A 20,645-nucleotide genomic window follows, 5' to 3' on the forward strand; every position below is an offset into this window, starting at 1 on the left:
GAGTGGCCTTTTCCGCTTTTTTGAAATTTCCGGAAAGCGTTGTAAACAAAAGAAAATTGCATAATAAATTTATAAGTAACAAACATCAATGAGGAGTTGAAAATCAATGATAAAGTTCAATATGACCTGCAATATCTTGCAACTCTTTCAGGGTATATTATTGTTGTCCATTGTCCCGATAATAATGGACAACCTTCATCACTTGTTCTGAAATATCAGCATTCAAGGGACGTCCTACGTCCCTTCTTGGCCTAGGATCTGTGGAACACGACTTATAAAATTGTATATGACAATGTAAAGAGTTCCATATTGTACAATGCAAAAAAAATGCACAATCATCTGCCATCTGAAATTAATTCCATTTCATCCTTTCCTGCATTTCGCAGAGCCTTGAGATCATACTTACTGGAGAAAGCCTTTTACGCGGTTAACGATTTTTTTATTAATATCTAGGGTTCTAAATTTAACACACATTCACTAAATTTAAGAAATGATTTTGTTTTCTATCCATTTAAATTTAGTATTGACATTATATACAGTTGTTTATTTACATGTATGTTTATATTTTATTTATATTTAATTAAATAAATTTTTGACAATGTACAATTTCTATAATTGTATAAAGTATTGTTTTAGTTTTGTATGTTTGCTATTAGTTTTATATATTTTTTTTATTGTTAAGTGAAGTTTTGTATGTTTTTTATATTCTTTTTTTTTAAGCTTTGTCAACAAAATTGTTTAATTTTTTTATGACAATAAAGCAATTTCTTTCTTTAATGCTTGTAATATCTGGCACCCGCACAAAAAAGTCTTCGGCCTTCGGTTTCGGCCCCAAAACTGAGAATAATTTACTCTATTTTCTTCTGCCAGCAGTTCTAATTCATGAAAACACTCTAAATACAATCTCTACACTGTTTGACTTTACCAGAACTCTGATATAGATTTTAAACTTAATATACTCAAAATGGAACCATTTTCAAACATATAGGTATGTATTTTTAGAATAGGAAATACCGTTTTGTTATTCATATAAACATTATTCTGAAAGCTACTCATAGATACTAATTCAACAATTTTCTTGGTAGAAATCGGACTTTTCTCTAATGCCTTTGAGACATCTTCTCTAATACTCTATTATGCAACTTATCAATCTAAATTTTAAATAGCTCTGCATCTTGCTTGAATGTTACAAGCTAAAGCTTTTAACAGCTTGTATTCTGAAATAACGTCTCTTACGAAATAATTAATAAAAAGGCGAATGGATGAACTCCATTCCACTGCCTGTGTCTCTGCAGCTTCTAGCAATTAAATTTGTCAGTGGCGTCATTTAGAGATGCATTTTTAAAATAAGAAATGATCTTATTAGGCCAATGATTTCTGTTTTTATCTACTTAGATTTCTTTAGAATGTACGTCTATCAAATTTGTGAAGTTTCTTCATGATTTATTAATTTTCTAGATTATAATAATAAAAATTACTTCATTTTAATGACTTAATAACTTAATTTAATTTAATTATAATTATTTTATGAACTCTTCTACGCATTACTTAGAATTTTGAATCTAAATCTCTCTCTTTGGTCCGTTTCCCTGAAGAGGGATTAGTGACTATGATGTTCCTGTAGCGGTTTTTATCGTATTGTGCCAGTCCGCTCTGTTTTGAGCCATGCTGACGGTTTCATGAAGGCCTTGGCCGATTAGGTTAGGGTAGGTGATCTTCCTCGTGGTCGCTTTCCCTCTACCTTTCCCTCGACTATTAGCAGCTGCAGTGAGTCCGTTCTTCTAGCAATGTGACCAATATATGTCAGAAAACATCGGTTTATTTTTTTTGAGACGCTGAGTTGTGAGTTTAGTTCTTGGAGAACTGACTCATTCGTACGATGGGCTGTCCAAGGTATACGTAGCAGACGTCTATATGCCCACATTTCAAAAGCATCTATTCGCCTGGTATCGCTTTTCTTCAGCGTCCATGTTTCCGCCCCATACGTAGCAATCGGGAAAACAAGCGAGTTCAGCAGTTTTAGTTTGGTGTTCTTAGTGATGGCTGAATCTAAATACCAAGCTCTATTTAGTGGCCAACTTTCATTTCAAGCATGTAAAGCATCTCAAAATACTGTAAAAATAATATCCTAAGTTATTTAGATATAGACCAATTTAAAAAGAATTTGTTAAGGACCATATCACTTGCGAACTACCGCATATTCAAACTGAAATAACACCATATCAGAGTTGGCTTTGAACCAGGTATTGAAGTTTTGGAAAATTATTTTTGATGTTTTCAGAATATATTGTTTCTTTTTGTAAATCAAATTTGCAGAAAAAGGGAAACTTATTTTCCTGATTAAAAAAATCTCTCTTATCCAATAAATTTAACTGAATATAACTTATAACTTACAATTATGGATTATAAATAGCACTGCATTTCTCTTATGCATTACAAGTTAAAGCTTTTAACAAATTGTCGTGTATAGCGTGTCCCACGAATATAATAAATGAAAATATCGTATCGGTGTAACAGCATTATCTAGTAGTTTAGCTTAAAATTTTTATACACGCTCCTGTCGTTCTTACAAATGACATTTGCTGCATCTATTTATTTTTGTTTCGAAAAAGAAGACTTACCAAACGATTTTAGTATACTGTATGTCAGAAGCTTGGAACACCCTCAAATGAAAAATTTCACCCCTGAAACTCTCATTGGATGTACCAAGAATGTACAACTCTGGGAAACACTCTGTAGTATTGAGCAACAAAAATAATTGGAAGAGAGAAACATTTTCTTAGAAGTTAAAAAACCATAACGTGGTATACCAGTGCTTTTGAAACCAAAACAGAAAAACGAAATACTCCGAATCAATAGACATCTACCCAAGCATGCCTCAGGCATAAATCTACGCTATCGAAAGATGCCTACAACTTATCTTAAATAGAAAATATCGGATACAAGAACTGATCATCTTATCCGATAGTCAAGCAGCCTTAAGTCCTACTACTCTGAGTGCCCTCTGCCCGCCAAGGGATAGAAGGTAATCAAAAAGCCAACGAATTAAGAACAATTATCGGATTGCCACGGAGTTTTAACAGGACATTGTCTCCTCAATGAACACCTCAGTAGATTGAGGAGATGGGGATTCTGTGAAGAGATGGGGAAAAACCAGGACGCCTTATTACTGAGTGTACCTAAACGACAACCATTCATACCAGAAACTTTGGTACGACTGATATTGGAGATGGAGAACTAGCCTCTGTAAAACCGTCCCAGATACTGGCCCTGAGATGAGTTGTAACTCAAAAAAGGGGACACAATAGACTATTTCCCCCCTCCCATCAGCAGCAGATAATTAGATTTGGAATTATGTTCACTGAATAAGATGATGATGCTGAATGTTTAGCAAAAGTTTGGTCTAGAATTTTTAATTATTACAAAATGTTTTAAAAATGAAAACATCGATATTTTATTGGTCATTTCTTTATACAGCCTTTGTTAAAAATGAAGTAATTTTCTATATTATTATGTTTTTTTTTTCTCTGAAACTTCATCAGCCAGATTCAACAAGTTTCTTTGCGGGAGACCAGCTTTTCTCCACACCCTATCCATTTAAACGAACACGACTCCTCCCACAACTTATAATTCTGGATTATAAAGCGCAACGTCTCACTCGCGCATTACAAGCTAAAGCTTTTAACAGCACGTCCCTCAAATGACGTCTCCAACGAAATGATAAATGAAGATGCTACGCATTGACGTCCTCGGTGTTCACAGCTTTGTCTGGTAAGATTTAAACGATACAGCAGTCTTATGTTATGTCCTCAGTTCTTATACAGGGTGGTTTTACGAAATGTCTACAAAATTTTAGTTTCATGTAGCGGAGGTATAATTTGACAAAAGTAAATTATGTAATAGTTTACTTTTTAGTTCTAAGATTATCGATATACAAAAACTACTCGAGATGAAGAAGATTATTTGAGGAGCAGACTTACGGTGCATTTTGTCCATTTTTATAAATCTTAGTCTCTTGTCGTATAAATTACTGGCAACATAATATATCAAAGAAATAATAGTGGAAGAGGTTGATGAGAAAATTGGAGAGTACCAATGTGGATTTAGGAAAGGAAGAAGTACCGTTGACCAAATATTTACCCTTAGAGAAATACAAACGGAGAGTTGTGAATACGGAAAACAGACAATTCGGCTCCTATTTATCGACTTTCAGCAGGCATATGACAAAGTTAAAAGGACGGAGGTGTTTAGAACATTAACAGAATTAGGGGTTAGCAAGAAACTGACCAAGATGATAAAATTGACACTCCAAAAGACAGTTAATGAAGTCAAAGTAAACAAGAAAACAACAAAAAATTTATAATTAGGGACGCATTAAGATAGAGGGATCCACTATCTCCAGTTGTTTAGTGTAGTATTAGAAAAAGTTATAAAGATGCGGGAATCAACAGAGAAGGCCTTCTGTATACAAAAAGACACTTTTTTTAGGCTTTTAGAGCTTTTAGGCTTTTAGAGCTATTATATAATATATAACTAGCAACTAGACAAGACTATATATTATATAGTCTTGTCTAGTTGCTCTTCTCTAGTCTTCTCTAGTTGCATTGCAAACTACATACACAGAGTTACAATATTATGTCAGAAACAAGGATCTCAATTCATTTTATCCCACTAAATGGCGAAAATACCTTTGACTTTCTATGTAATGTATGTCCATTGGCAGCAAACAAATAAACAGAAGTATGTCCTTTTGTGCTGTGGACATACTGGTGTTTGTTTGTCACTCTCAGATAAAGAGTTTTTCAGTACTTACAACTTCTCTATTTTTTGAATAATACTACTTAAAATAATAAACCAAACTACGACTGGGGGAATATAGTTAGGGATATGAACTCAACAGCTTTTTTTCAATTCTTTTTCGGATATCATCAAAACTAGAGTTTTCACATGTAGTTGTACTATTTTTATCCATTTTTTAAGTAGGTATTTTCGGTAAGTTTCATGCAAAAAGCGTAGCAGTTTTTCTTTGTTTTCCAAAATTCGAAAAAATGGAGAAAATGCATCTAGAAAGATACTCCTCATTTAGTTTAACCTGTTTTTAATATTAAATTTGCCTCCAAAAAAGAAAATATTGAAGAAATTGAAACACAAAATTTAAATTGCCATATCTTTTCAACTAAAGCTAGAAAAAAATTAAAACAAAATACGAAAAAATTGGACTTTTTTCGTATATCTGCGGAAGTAATCGATTTTTTTAGATTTCGAGATATGACGTCGTGTAGTTCAGCAAGACAAAATTTTTCGCTAATGTAATACACCGTGTATACTATCTGGGCTTTTTTTTTTTTTTAATTTTTAAAGTTGTGCGCATCTTGTTGTGTCTCGCAGCAACAGCGGTCGTCTGGCCTGGTCCTTAGCGCTGGCAGATCAAAAAGTTTTGATTAATGAGGAGGGTTCGGGTTTGTCACCGAGCAAAGTTAATGAAATACGAAGCTTTCTGCGGCGTTGGTAAGTGACGGGATGGAACTGGAGCTCGTTAAGACGTAAAATACGACAGTTTTAGTCTATATTTACTGAAAACTCGGACTGAATATGAAGAAAACATGTTTTTCTCTTTATCATTTTTATAAGGATATTCGTCTTGAAATGTACGTATAGTGAACTGTTTTTTTTTTGCTGTATTTTTTATACATGTATTGGACAATAGTTATTTATTGTAGGTACTAGTGTGTTATCTTACATATAAGTCACGCCACGGGGGTGTCACTTGTATGGGAAAACAGGCAACAGTCAAATTTAAACGTGCCAGGACCAACGACAAAGAAAGCAACATCTGCCAGGCATTGGCTTTCTTTGTCACTCACATTGCTTAAATCATGATACCGCGGCCATTTTGTCAACAAAGAAGCTGGCCGGGCTGTCCTGGCAAGTGATTTAAAACAATTTTGCTTTTTACAATATTAAATTACCATTTGGATGTATTTAATGCGATTATTCAGTTAACTGGTAAGTCAGAAATTACACACAAATACTTTATTCGTAAATACAACTAAGATGTAAACGTATTTTTGTATTTTTAGATTTCAACTCTTGCAAAGACCCGCCGATAGAACTTGCCTGGCAGCGTACCTGTTTAACTAAACGTATTATTTCCTGATAATAATATCAAAACACGTAAGTACCTCTATAATTTATGATGAAAAATGATTTTGATTATGTTTTATATTATTTAAATACTTTCTAACCTCAAATAATAGTAAGATCCTTGTTTATATCGCACAGCCCGTTCAAAACTGTATTGTCTTCAAAAAATGTTTACAAAACAAACAATTATTAAAAAAACAATGTCCTTTTAATCTGATTTATACCTCAGAAGGATGCCAGTAAAATTTTATTAAATCAACATAATATTATTTGGCCGTTAATATGCAAAAAGGAGCATATTGCCTTAACTTAAATTTTCTTTTACTTCTCCTGACAATGTTCTCTATATTCTCTATTTTAAGTTAGTAAACTTTTGAACGGGATGTGCGATATATAAAATACATAATATATCCAAGGGTATGATCTGATAAAAGTATTTTTTGATGCATTTTTTGGTTGTTTATGCACGTTGGCTTGGTTTATGTTTTATTCAGCTCATATTTATTTAGTATAACAGTTTTTTTTGCCTTTGGAATGGCATGCATTGAGGCTAGATAGTGTTTCATTAGATCATTAAAGGAATTTAAATTAGCATATATTTTTTGTCATATTAGTGTGTTATCATGATACAGGTAGTTGTATCATAGTGCCTTATGCATGTTATTTACCTATTATATACTTATGTAATGTATTATCAGTAAATAGATGATAACATACTACTAAAATGTCTTTTTAATAGTATGTTTATCTTTCCAATTCACTAGTTTATTTGCAAAATGTATTTTGAACTAATTTAAGTCATTAATCGATCATCTTTCTTTTTCAGGTTCCGGGATATTCTTTTTCATTGTTAAAAAAATATATATATATTTCAATATTATTGTAATATAAATCGCAGCTCTAAAAAATAAATGATATTGTTTACTAATGTGTAATTTATTTACTATGAATTTTCTCTGAAAATAATAAGTCTTTAATAATATCATTGATTTGGTGTGTAAAGTTAATAGACATATTTTTTAATACATTAAATTATATTAAAGTAATAAAAAATATGTTTATTAACTTTAAACAGTAAGTCAGTGATACTTATAAAAGTATTTTTTTAAAAATTTCCCCTCTTTTAAGCCCCGCCCCTCCAATTCCCCTCAATTTAGCTAGTACTGCCAGGCGACACCAGGTGGCGTCTGTTTCCATTTTTTAACATGAAGTTAGCATTTCTTTAATGTACCTATTCTCTGAGTCACGCTAATTTTCTCAAATGACTTATATGTTATAACACGCGAATGCCCTACAAAATTTTATCCAACAGCAGAACCCTTTCATTTCGAATCTCTAAAGAATAATTGATTTAAAAGGATCTACCAGTTCTACATTCCTTGTTGCAAATTGATAAATTATCAGGGTGCGTTTATGTTACTATGCAATATAGATGAGCATAGTAACTGACATTAAGACGTCATTTAGATAAATCGCGATTTTTTAGCGATAAAATAGTGAATTAATTATCAACCAGCAAGTCAGATTTTAAAGAAAAACGATTCAGGAAGATCTTCCGCAAGTACTTGGGCCTACAACATCCTGAGCAATACACTGGCCATTGTATGAGAAGATCATCCGCTACATTACTGGCAAATGCAGGAGTGAACAGACAAAAATACGTTAAAAAGACACGGATGGCAATCTGCAACGGTTAAGGAAGGATATATCGAAGAGTCCATCAACAATAAAATAGAGATTGCGAAAAAGATTCAAGATGCTATAAGTGATCCAGAACGAGCCGTTGTAATGACAGAGCCTATTTCAAGCAGTAGAGGGACAGCATCTGGAAGCATACAAGGTTTTACAATTTCTGAATATACAAAAAAAATCATTTTCATTTAATGTTAATGTTAATTTAAATAAATAATTAAATTAGTAATTTAAGCTTAATAATTTCTATAAAATGGCGTGGCTTTGAAGTTATAACACTCTAGTTTGTTGTAACTTCAAAAACTCACGCGTGTGTTATTATTTATTTTATATGCATGTATACATGTGAGTAATGTCTGTATAAGTACTAGCTATTGGATAAATATTTATTTACAATTTCTTAAGTGATCTAAACAATCTTATTTTGTAAAGAAATCTACACAATCCACTTAACAATTCCATTATTTCGAGACAAAGATTACGTGTTTCCCATCAAATCAAAATCAGGCCTAACAAGATTGTAATTAAGGTTAAGTTCTATGTAAACACACCAACCTGATCTAGCACAAGTAAAATAATCCTTGTTCTCATCAAAAAAACCTCTACAAGTTATTCCGTCTTGAACCGTTGCCCCTTTTAAAAACAATAAATCATTTTTCATTTGGGTCGCCTCATCTTTTTGATCGTTTACACGTGTGCGACGAGAGCTAGTGTGGGTCGAGAGAGATACTTGTTAATATTTTCTCATTTTTACATGTCTCCTCCCTCCTGCCTCTCCGTGCCTCTTCTTTTTTCCTCCGTCCGACATGATTGATGATAATTTAAATTAGGAACGACAATATTAATGTTGCGGTTGCGTCTCGCATACGTACATGCATGGCTATACGCTGTTGAGCGAAAGAAGAGGAGCTCGGAAAGTAATTATAAGTTGTATTTGCGTAGGTACCTATTTATGCGATGTAATTTCGGGTAAGCGGCACGTCGCGTCGGGGATGGCGTTTTAAAAGATGACGGATTAGAATTTAACGCGCGCAATTATACTTAATTGGATGTGTCGTGGATATTTTTATTCTTTATAATATATCTACATTTTGAGGGTTAAAACAGTTTTGTCATGTTTTTGTATGTAAATTACTCTAATGCGCATGTTTAGTGCTGCTTATCCGATAGTCAAGTAGCACTAAACGCTGTAACCATCAATTCGAAATTGGTCAAAGAATGCGTTGAGAAGCTCAACAAATTAGGCAAAGAAAATAAAGTCGTCCTACTCTGGGTGCCTGCTCACCAAAAAAAAGCAAATGATCTGGCTAGAAAAGGAGCGAACGCCAGAACTCCAGAACCGTTCTGTTTTCCAAGCGGGAACCAACTAAAAGCGGAACTGAAGAATCTGGAAGACTCCATCCGTAACCTGGAATGTGTGTCCTTCAACGGTCTAAGACACTCGAAAAAGTTCCTCAGAACTTACGACCGGGAAAAATCAAAGGCTTTCCTTGATTTAAGTAAAAACAATCTTCGGATTGTCACGGAGTTTCTAACAGGACACTGTCTCCTCACCGAACACCTCAGTAGGCTGAAGCTAAGAAACAACGGCGAATGCAGATTCTGTGGGGAAACTGGGGAAACACCAGAACACCTTATCACTGAGTGCGCCGAGACGAGACAACCGTTCGTGTCATGAACTTACGGTACGACTGATGTCGAGGATGGAGAGCTGGCCTCTGTGGAGCCGTCTCAGATACTGGCTTTTGTTAAAGCCCTGAGACTGTATGATGAGTTATAACTCGATATAACTCAAGAAAAGGGAACACACAATAGATCTGTAAGGTCGCGGTGATAACTCCCCTCCTAAACATTCTTCATTCTATTCGAATACTCAATCTCGATGATAGCCGCTATTCTATTCAGAGCTTCCTAGAAAGATGAAACTGGCATGGCCTCCTTAATTTCCGTGGTATAGTGATTTGATCGGTTGACATCAAATCACTCAGATATCTCGACTTAACTTATCTTTAACCAAAAAGCTATTTGATAAAGAAATTAATAAGAAAAAGAAAAAACTTAACCAAACTAAAATAACAATTGTAAGAAAACTGTAGTGATGTTGGGAACGTAGACAACATAATAATGCCTCGAAACAAGAAAATACATTAATTTTTCACGTAGCATACCTGCCTGACGAACTCATATTTCGCGTACGGTTCTCCCATCCGTCCATCAAGATCCGAACAGACGGCGGAGGAGGAGAGCAAAATAAAGAAGAGAAACGTTTAATCTAATGCCCGGGTCCATAAAGGCCTTATTGTCTTCGGACATATCGAGTAATGAAATTTGAAGCGGCGATCGTGACCGACAGGTTACGGCCTGGCCACAGTCCTCTTCATTGTTTTAAAAGAACCGTCTTTTTTCTCTTGGGTAAAGTTAGACGATGAGAATAGATTGATACAAAGCGGAGGACGAGTTTTTTTTATATTATATAATTGTATATTGTGGAAAACGAACTTTTAAATATATCCGATAAATTAGTATCCTCTAGGATTGTTAATTTTTTCTTAATATTTTAATTTTTAAGCTACTGACCTATGTTAAGTTTTTTTAATGGGGCGCTCTTTACTTAAAATGTAAGTCACCCAGATTTATCAAGCTTTTTCATGATTTGTTTTTATTCTATATAGCTTTAATATAAAATTGAATTACTATACTAAATTGTAATTTATGATAATTTCAAACTCATTGGATTTTTTAAAGTTGCTAATCTCAATGATGACATTCACCTGAATCCAAGGGGCTGACCCGGAACAATACTGTCTACGGTCCGTACAATGAAAGGCATAGAACGACTATACATATAGTTTCCGGGACTGTGGACCAAGTCTGGTCGCATACACTGCATCTGACTGGGCCATAAATATTAGAGGATACATGGGTCCGTTAATCCTTGCTCCGCTTCCAGAGGGAGTTGATGTCTGGAACGGGCGGCGGAAGGGAGGGGGTAAAATAGACGAGAGAATTGTTAAATACAGATCTGTGGTCTACACTGAGGACATTAATAAAGTGATGACAGAAAAAATATTAAGTAAATTTGGATGGAAAATTATTTTGTTGTATCAAATAGTTGTAATAAAACATATTAAAACTCTGGATCCACAATTCGCTAATAATTATTACAGTTGAGGGTTGGAACCTTTGGTGTTACACAGCAAAATAAAATTACACTAAATCACCACAATACACCAAAACACTTTTACTTTTACACTGGACGCGCGTTTCGCTAACCATGTTAGCATCATCAGCAGATGATTATAAACTACTTTTGCCTTTATTGGACAACAGCACGATATAGAGTTTCGAACCGGTCACCCGTCCATCCACTAGTATCGCCTTACGTCGCTTAACTTCGGTGCTCTAATGGGAACCGGTGTATACATTTATAGATGTTATGTTTTTATTTTATTCTTTGGTTCCAATTCTTGTAAGTCCAGCTTGAACCAGCCATCACATCGCCGGCCTATATCCCACCGTCCCAATGACAAATCGATTTCGTGAGCGACGGACGGTACTGCCTGCGTACGCTGCTCACCGCTGCGCCCCGGACGGTACCGCAGCGATCTTGATGGGCAATGAAATATTAAGATGGAGCGGCGCGCTCCGTAGACAAAGGTGGGCGGCGCGGGAGGAGGAGGTGGGTCAAAGAAGGCCTCGGCATGGGTCAAGATTGATTAAGATGAGACTGCAAATTGGACATGATTGGAGTTGTGTTTGGAATGATGCGCGGCTCTTTATGTGTGCGACTCGAGCTTTTGATTGACAGTGCTTTTTTGTTTTTTCTCTTAGTGCCAGCTTTGTTAATGTTTAATTCGATTAAATTCGTTCGTTCGCAGTGCCATAGGAATGTTTCGTTTCTTCGTATTGGTATTTTTTGTTCCATTAGTAATCTGTTATTAACAGACATCGATCAATTTTCGTATGTGTCGTATCTTTCTTTATATGTGTACTAAACCGTAAATAATGTTTCTTAAAGATAGATTTACGTACTTCAATGTAAGATCATAACACACTCACATGGTTAGTTGGTAAGTATGGGAACGGCCAGCCTTTTGCTGATTTTGCTGGCTGTTTTACTGTTTTTGTTGATTGTTTTACTACTTTTATTCTTTTTGACATCTGTTTTATTGTTTCTTTTACTATTTTTACATTCTGTTTTACTGTTGTTTGAGCTTTACCCATCACTCTTATACATGTATAAATGACCCAAACGAGACCCAAACAGGTAAAACAGATTATTAAAAACTTTAAGAGAATCGGTAGAAACAGTAGAACAAACTGGATGCGTCTCAAAAGCGACTCACACCCCTATACATTTTTTTATTATTTCAACTAAAGCAAGATTTGGTATGTTAGTTTATGACATAAATTGGGATTGATTGACGGTTTGACATTGTTCTTGCTGATTTTCTGTTTCACCAGAAATTATTAAAAATTTTGATTTTTAAATGATACTCGGTAAATGGTACCTCGGAATTTTTTTTACTTTATTCGATAGAAAATGACATTCTGAATAGAATGACATATAATATATCAACTTTTGACATTCTCGCTTAATAAAAGCCAGTTAGAAAATGCCCAAATCGTATTTTTAATCATATCTCAATTTTTTCAAACGTAACGAGGTTGGTTCATTAGCATATTTAGAAAAAGCACTTTTTTACGAATAATTTGATACCACACACTTGGTTAATACCACATAACAAAAGTTGACATATGAAGATGTCATTCTGAGTGTTATTTTATATCGAATACAGTAAAAAAAATTCCGAGGGTTCTATTTAAAAATAAAAAGTTTTAGTAATTTCCGGTGAAACAGGAAGTGACCAAAACAACTGAATGCCGCCAATCAATCCTAATTTATTTCATATACCAACATACCAAATCTCGTATTTTTTTAACTGAAAAAATAAAGAAGTTATAGGAGTGAACCACTTTTGAGACGCACCCTGTATATTAAAAAAAGTAATCGAGTAAAACAAACCAGAGAAACAATAAGACGACCAGCAAAATCAGTAAAAGCTCATATTTGTCTAAAGAGTGTGACCAAACCTACTTTTTTAGAAATACAATCTAGTGGGGTAACATTGAGGTTTTATTATTAGAGTTACAATAGGAAATGACAATAGTTTCCCACAATCTACACTTTATATTTCAACAATAAAGTTTCATTTTATGTAACATTAGTTTATCAGAACCTCATTGGTTTTAATAGTTATTACTATGTACTAAAAAATAAAATGTAATACTAAATTTTAGTCATAAAACCGATGACGTCATCTAATTACATTAAATAAATTACACCAAAGGTTTCAACCTCACCTGTATAAAGATGATAATAATTTAAATAATTCTTGAATTGAAAAATGTAGAACCTTTATTTATCTTAATTATTTCTGTATTACCACTCTTTAGTTAATATTTGGTCGTATTACATATAAATGAATGGATCAATAACTTGCATTGATCTGGTGGCTTTAGTCACAAAATCCCTTCAGTAACGTGAAAAAATATGAGAACAAACTAATACATATTTTTTCAATTCAATTCAGATTATAAGCCTCAATATAATAATACCCAAATGGATTTATAAAAGCTTTTCCATTATCAGCACCCATATAAATCATCCAAACCCAGAAAATTCCGTTATATCCCACCAAACTAAACTCACTGCTTTATTATTTTCATAATTTGGCATAAAACATTTCGCAATAACGCTGCCTGTAACATGCAAATTTTCAATTTGCTAAAAATGCACAGCGAACCTAATAATTCACTGCATCACAAATGCTGATTTATTATGCGGATTTTCACTGACTGACTACAGCCATAAATTACATTCCTTCGAGTTTTGTTTGTTAATGCTTATACGATTTTGATTATCTCGTTCGTTAAGATCTATATTTAGTTTTATAATCCTAGAAAATACTATGTGGTTTTCGTTGGCTTAACGTGATATTATATATGAAGATGTATTAATTATTAAGATATTGCCAGTGGCAAACATAATACTAGTACAAATTAATACAGTACACGTAAGCCTTAAGCAAGTACACTCGACAATATAGAGGAGCAAGTGCCTTAATTATTGGGGATAATGTTTGCAACCGGAGACCAATTACTATTTGCATGGCAGTATAATCAAATATCATCGATGTTACATTGTTAGGAGTATCAAATCGTAAGACAAATTATATAAATGTAGATATACAAAGCGATACAAACAAAAAGATGCCAAGATGCTCGGTTGCCACTGATTTATTAAAAAAATTATTAACGAAGATCGTACCTACATAATTATTATTATACACGGCAACGCGTGGCTTTGGGTGCCGATTTTCGAGTGTACGAAGAGTACAGTCAATACGTTCAGTACAATAAGGTGTACTCTGTTACCAACAGGGTATAATGAATATAGTATTTCATTAAATTAAGACCTTAGGCCTAATTAAGACAGCAAATGCAGGCTCTGGAGGGAGAATGGGGAAACACCAGAACACCTCTTCACACTGAGTGCGCCAAGACGACAACCATTCGCCACAAACTTTAGTACGACTGATATCGGAGATGGAAAACTAAACTCTGTAAAACCGTCTCAGATACTGGCTATATATAATGAGTTATAACTTAAGAAAGGAGACACAATAGATCGATAAGTATAACAATGACATAATATCATAAAAATATAATATATTAAAGTAGAAGAACTTCCCCTAGGAGATGCAAGACCTTGTCGTTGGTGGGGAAGCTCCTGGTCAGGTGCTGGGGGGAATCCCCCCTAGCACTTGGCTTGGTCTAAGAAGCATCTCACTCATCGTCTTGTCCCTGACTGTAGTGTCGTGGCCAGGGAATTGCACCAAGACATATAACGATACCGGGCGGGGCTACGGATAGCCTCAACCTTGGGGCACCGGGGGGCACCCCATTGTATTTTACCCCTTACTTCTACATGCGGGGCTCTGTAGAAGTGGACCGACTGTCCCTAGCGACTCATAGGAACACTATGAGATCTGATAATAATAGTAATAAAAACATCACCGATGAAGCTGTGGAGAAACCCCCTAGCGACACTGGGAACAGTAACAATGAAAGTTCCAAGGGGCCAAACCCAAAGAGAACTATAGGAGAGGTGGCTGACACTTGCGTGAGACTATCCTCCGCAAGTGGCATACAAGCTACCACCTCCTCCAAGGGTCGGGAGCCTACCTCCTACCTCTAAACCAACAGGCGACACAAGCTACCGTTTCGTCTACCCGGCCTGGGTCGTAGCTCCTCGACTGTGAGGGACACGGGTCTCCGTAGGAAGTCCTGGGACTGTATGATGAGTTATAACTCAAGAAAGGGGGACACAATAGATCTCTAAGGTCGCAGAGATTAACCCCCCTCCCACTTATTCTAAATTCTAAAGTAGAAGAAGATGAAAAACAAATATTACAAAAAGTGAAAAAATACACTACTCAAAACAATTATTTGAATAAAGTAATTATTACATATTTCTAAATGAGGCATGCATTTTTCTGCCTTTCTCTCGTGAGGTTTTTTAGGATAATTAGGGTAGGGTACGCACTGACACGTTGTCGGCCGATTATTTAGTTGCAAAAGTGAAAACAATAGATTTTTATGGAGCCGATTGCATTGCGTAGCTTTACGCTGACAGGCAATTTTTAATCCGCCGACTATTTAGTTGCAAATTTGTAACCAATATATTCCTATGGAGCCGCATGCAATCAAATAATCGGCTCCATAAGTATGTATTTTTTTCACTTTTGCAACTAAATAGTCGGCCGACTTAAAATTGCAGATCAACGCGTAGGCTTATTGTTTCGAATTTCCCTTCACAGTATCCAAACTATTTAAAACTGTAAGTCAGGGAATTCAAAGTGTTTTGTTTTTCAAATTAATATATTTTTTCAAAAATATGCTATAATAGTTTGGGGTAGTTTATTTAGTGAGTCAGGTAATATTTTGTTTACCCGAAAAACTACTGTAAAGGTCTTATCTGAAGAATATTGATAGCTATATTAATTTGCAGAGTGTTTACATAATGTAAAACTAAAAGCAAATATAGTTTTATCTTCAAAGATTATGCATTTTGTTTGTGTCATACAAAAATATTAATCCACAAAGATTATGCATTTTGTTTGCGTCATTTATCTGTTTTTTTTTTAGTTAAAATATTTTAGGATCAGTTTTAAGTTCAACCTCAGGTCTCTTTGATCAAGTCACGTCACCGTATTAAAAGGAATTAAAAATTCTACCTGCCTCGGACAGTTTTTCAAAAATTTCGCTGAACTTAAAAATCTGTCTCCGTAATCTTGCAGCTTCCAAAGCAAGGGGAAATACTTTATAATTTTAAATGCCGGAAGAAGGATAATCCGCGGTATAAAGAAGGAGATTAGACCTTTAAATAAATGATTTTGTTTTTCTTTGTGCGTCTCATTTAATGAGGCTTTTAATAATTAAATCTCCCGAAGGATATTACAACATGAAAAATTGTTATTAAAAGTGGTTGCCAGGCTGAGAGTCCTTTCAGTAAAATATGTCTGAAGTTTTATAAAAGTGAGCCACGGATAAATATTGACGTTAACATTAAATTTATTTTGAGTCATTTAAATTTTAAATATCTTCAGAGTAATTCTTTAGTAACTTTACTCTACAAGTAATTACAATGAGCATCTCTTGCATATTCTTCCTTCATTTGAGTTTTATTGTTCTGCTGTTTGAGTGGCTTTTATTACTGCTTGCTTTCTAATGTAGTAGTATTATCAATAAAAAAGTAATTGTTTTAGGTAAATATAATATTCAAATTAGTGTGTGATAATTATTGTGATTAATAACGAATCTTACTATTTATAGGCGCCGTTCGTTGAAAAACAACTAGACAACTAATTTATGAAATGTTGATTATAGTCACGCCGGCTCGAGTATCTAAGAGTTAGTAACCTACTTGAGAGTAAACCTGAAAGACTCTCACGTCTCAAAAGGCAGATTTCCCTGATATGTCACGTAAAGTTAAGTGACGCTTTTGTTGGCGCATATTGTTAAATATGCTGGCATTCGAGAATTTGAAGCTCGCAGTAAGAATTTCTCACCGAGGTAAAAATTGTGTTTTATTCTTCGGTGCATTTTTGCGAATCTGCAACTAAAATAATACATAGCAAAATAAAACAACGAATTCTTTTGTATTTTTTGTTGAATTAATAAAGAAATAAGTTTAAATTATTGATAAGTATAATTCAATTGTGATGCCATCAAGATCGATAGATGTAAATAAAGCTATTTCAAATATGGAAATAGACCTTAAATTTACAAGAAAATAATTTTGCATGGAAATAATTTGAGGAAATTTCCATCATCTTCAGTCTAGAATGGATCTCATCTTAAAGATAATATATTTTGACTAACTGATAGTACCACTATCTGACTACGTACTGAGAAACATTGTATTATATATAGTAACTATTGTATTGAGTACCATTTGGTCTTTCTGATTTATTATCAAAATCTCTGGGGGCTCTAATTAAATGGATTAAGAATTTCTTAATTTTTATAAATTTTATGAAAAGCGTTTATTAAAGTTTCTTAGACTACTTCGATTACATAGAGACATCTTAATCGTATTTTTTACTTAGATATTTCAAGTTCCATATTCTACTGAGAATTATCTTAACCAAAAAGTACAAAGTAAAAAAAAAGAACGTAAGTTTTTTGACCTTCCTAGGCAATACTTAGAGTACGTACTTTATATTTTAAAAAATGTTTGATAATCGCACGAAAAATGTATCCTTTCAAAAACTACCGGTCCCAAGGGCTCAGAGTTTTTAAAGAAAATACTATTTCAAAATACTTCCACAATTTTGTCAAACTCAAAACACCATCACTAAATATAGGTAACCGAGTAGGTAACATGAAAATAATAAAATAAAAGCAGAACACTCATTGGGATGGCTAGTTGAAATCGATGAAGAATGAATATATTCACAGAAGAACTAGAATAAGTTCTGTAAATTAGTTAATCAAAACTCACAGGTATTACATATTGGTAGATGTTTTTTGAAGATCGAATGAAATAAATCATTTAATAAATATGATTTTTACTGGGGAAACCTACAAAAACAAACCAAACAAAAATTTTGGTGGTTTACAATCCGTTGAAATTTCGTATTCAGCAAAACTGCATCTTTGAAATGATTCCCCACTTCGACTTCCTCATTCAGTCGGACCGAGCATCATCTCATCGTAACTAGCACAAAACCAACCGTCAAATTTAAAATCCTACCGGAACTTCGCATTTGAAGGCAATTCTGCGCCAGAAAAATTAAAATGTCAACGAATATTTTGATTTTTATTTTAGCTTCGTCGAGGTATTTCGAAGTTTTCAAGTATTTGTTTAGTTTTTTGAATCACCATATGGGAAAAGTTTTCTTCCACAATTGACAAGAAGATTCAGATTTGTTGACTGACGTTTAATGCATTTCCAAGACAAAATGAAGAATCTGAAGGTTCTAAGTGATATCAAAAATTTTGGCGAATATAGAATAATTTACACCAAAAAAATTGTCAGTGAAATAGTGATGTTGAATAGCAAATATCCCTGTTTTATACACATTTCACATTAACTTTTCAAAACCGTTGAAGATTTGATGACTGAAAAATAAAATCTTTTAACGCCGTCCCAAGATGAAATGAAGAAACTGGTGGTCCCAAATAATACCAAAAGGATTGTGAGTATACAATAACTTATATCAAAAACATTGTTAATGAAAAAGTTTGTTTTGATGTAGAAATGGAAATAACTCTTTTTTATAAACCCTATACTGCTAGAATCCTAGAATGTGTTTAATATGATTATGAGTGTATAATAACTCTGTTATTGAAAAAGTGTGTTTTGATATAGACACAAAAAATAACCGTTTGATTGATGAATGAAAATTTAATAGAAGAGAGAAAACGAAGATACTTGAGGTCCTAAGCTATACCAAAAAGGTTGCGAGTATACAAAAACTTAAACCAGAAACTTCGTTATTGAAAAAGTTTGTTTTGGTGAAAACTCATCATTTTTTATAAATTCTAAACGGTAACTTTTCAAAACCTTCGAAGATCTGATGACTGCAAATTGAACAGAATCGTTTAATGCCATTCCAAGACAAAATGAAGAAACTGGAGGTCCCAAGTGATACTAAAATGATTGTGAGTATACCATAACTTAAACCAAAAACTTTGTTATTGAAAAAGTTTGTTTTGATGTAGACACAAAACTCATCCTTTTTTATAAACTCTACACAGTAACTTTTCAAGACATTCGAAGATTTGATGACTAACAATTAAACAAAATCGTCTAATGCCATTCCAAGACAACATGAAGAAACTGGGGCTCCTAAGTCATACAAAAAGGATTACGAGTTTATAATAAGTCATTCCAAAAACTTTGTAATTGAATAGTTTGTTTTATACACTTTTCAAGACCGAGGTGAAAATTTGGTACTCACCAAAAGTCCACGTTAGAAACGACTCCGCTGATTCCAACAACTCACAGTCACCAAAACAAAATACATCCACAATCGAGTCAGAGACCGCTGACACCACCAAAACACTCAACAACCACCGGACGAGAACAAAAACAAAACGTTCACCGAGATCGACGATTGGAGAAAACGATGCAGATCGGTCCTTCTACGACTCTAAAGGGCGCACCATCCCTTATCGTCCAACCCCCTGTCGAAAGACAACTGGTCGTGGCGCGAGCTGCTCTCACAATTTATCCGCGCGAGAATCGGCGATCGCGAGCATCGGCGAGACGAGCGGCGGCTTGTGTAGTGCGCGCGACAAAGCTGCGTACGGACTGAATCTCCTCCCGTTATGTATTACACGAATTTCGGTCCTTCGAGTCGAACCCTAGCCTAGCACACAACCTATCCCCTCCACCGCGACGGAATCGTCGGCCGGCTGAATGCCCCGTGTTCCAGGCAGGCAGGCCGTCGAAGCTACTACCTGAACACGCCGCTGGCCGGACGGGCCGGCGAGTGTCATTGGCGGACCGGGGATAGGGACCGGTGTATTTAACTTTGATACGTATAATATACACGAATCTGAAAATAATTTTGCATCGTCCAGTTCTCGTTTATTAAAATACTTAAGTGAAATATGTTATTTCCTCTCATCATTGGCTACTATTTTCTCGAACATCTGTCTATATCTTTCTGATTGTACTTTATTATTAGCGATTGACGTGTTCTTCGGTTCTTATATCAGTTTAAAGACTTTGACCAATCCGGACTCGTTTGTTTTTCGATGAAAATTTTTAGTAGATTCCTGCTAGTCCCCCATTTGTTTTTCTACCCAATAGGGTAGAAAACAAACATATGATAATACAGATTACAATTTTAGTTGAACTTCCAATTGCATTAAATTATTAATTAAATGAAGAGCTAAATTATATTGATAAAAGTGACAAATATTTTCTTAATCCGGAAAGAAATTTAATTTGACAGATTTCAGTTGGAATTTAGATGATTTTACATTCATTATCATAGATCGTCAGTTTACAAACAAAACACACTGATTCCATTAAATAATAATTATTAATGCAGTTTTACTTGACAAATATAATGCTATTATGGACTAACTTAAAAATGAAACTAATAATTCTTAGAACATTTTTCCATTCATTTTCCTTCTAGAACAAAAATTAAGATATTCAAAATCTAGAAACTACTATATCGTTAATAAAATAAACAGAATAAATTGAGTATGATTCTTGGGTGCAT

The 20,645-nt window shown here is 34.2% G+C and overlaps 1 protein-coding gene across 1 annotated transcript in view; it reads right to left on the reverse strand.

Annotated features, from left to right (window-relative positions):
• Window positions 1–19,802, reverse strand: part of LOC115875151 (MOXD1 homolog 2) — a 233,737-nt gene extending 213,935 nt beyond the window's left edge. The window contains exon 1 of the mRNA XM_030890542.1: window positions 19,368–19,802. The gene's annotated coding sequence lies outside the window, so the exon portion shown is untranslated. The remainder of the gene's footprint in view (window positions 1–19,367) is intronic.
• Between the last annotated feature and the right edge of the window lie 843 nt (window positions 19,803–20,645).

The sequence above is a fragment of the Sitophilus oryzae genome, unplaced genomic scaffold (genome assembly GCF_002938485.1).
Source record: "Sitophilus oryzae breed Bouriz unplaced genomic scaffold, Soryzae_2.0 scaffold_1350_pilon_pilon, whole genome shotgun sequence".
Lineage (NCBI taxonomy): Eukaryota > Metazoa > Arthropoda > Insecta > Coleoptera > Curculionidae > Sitophilus > Sitophilus oryzae.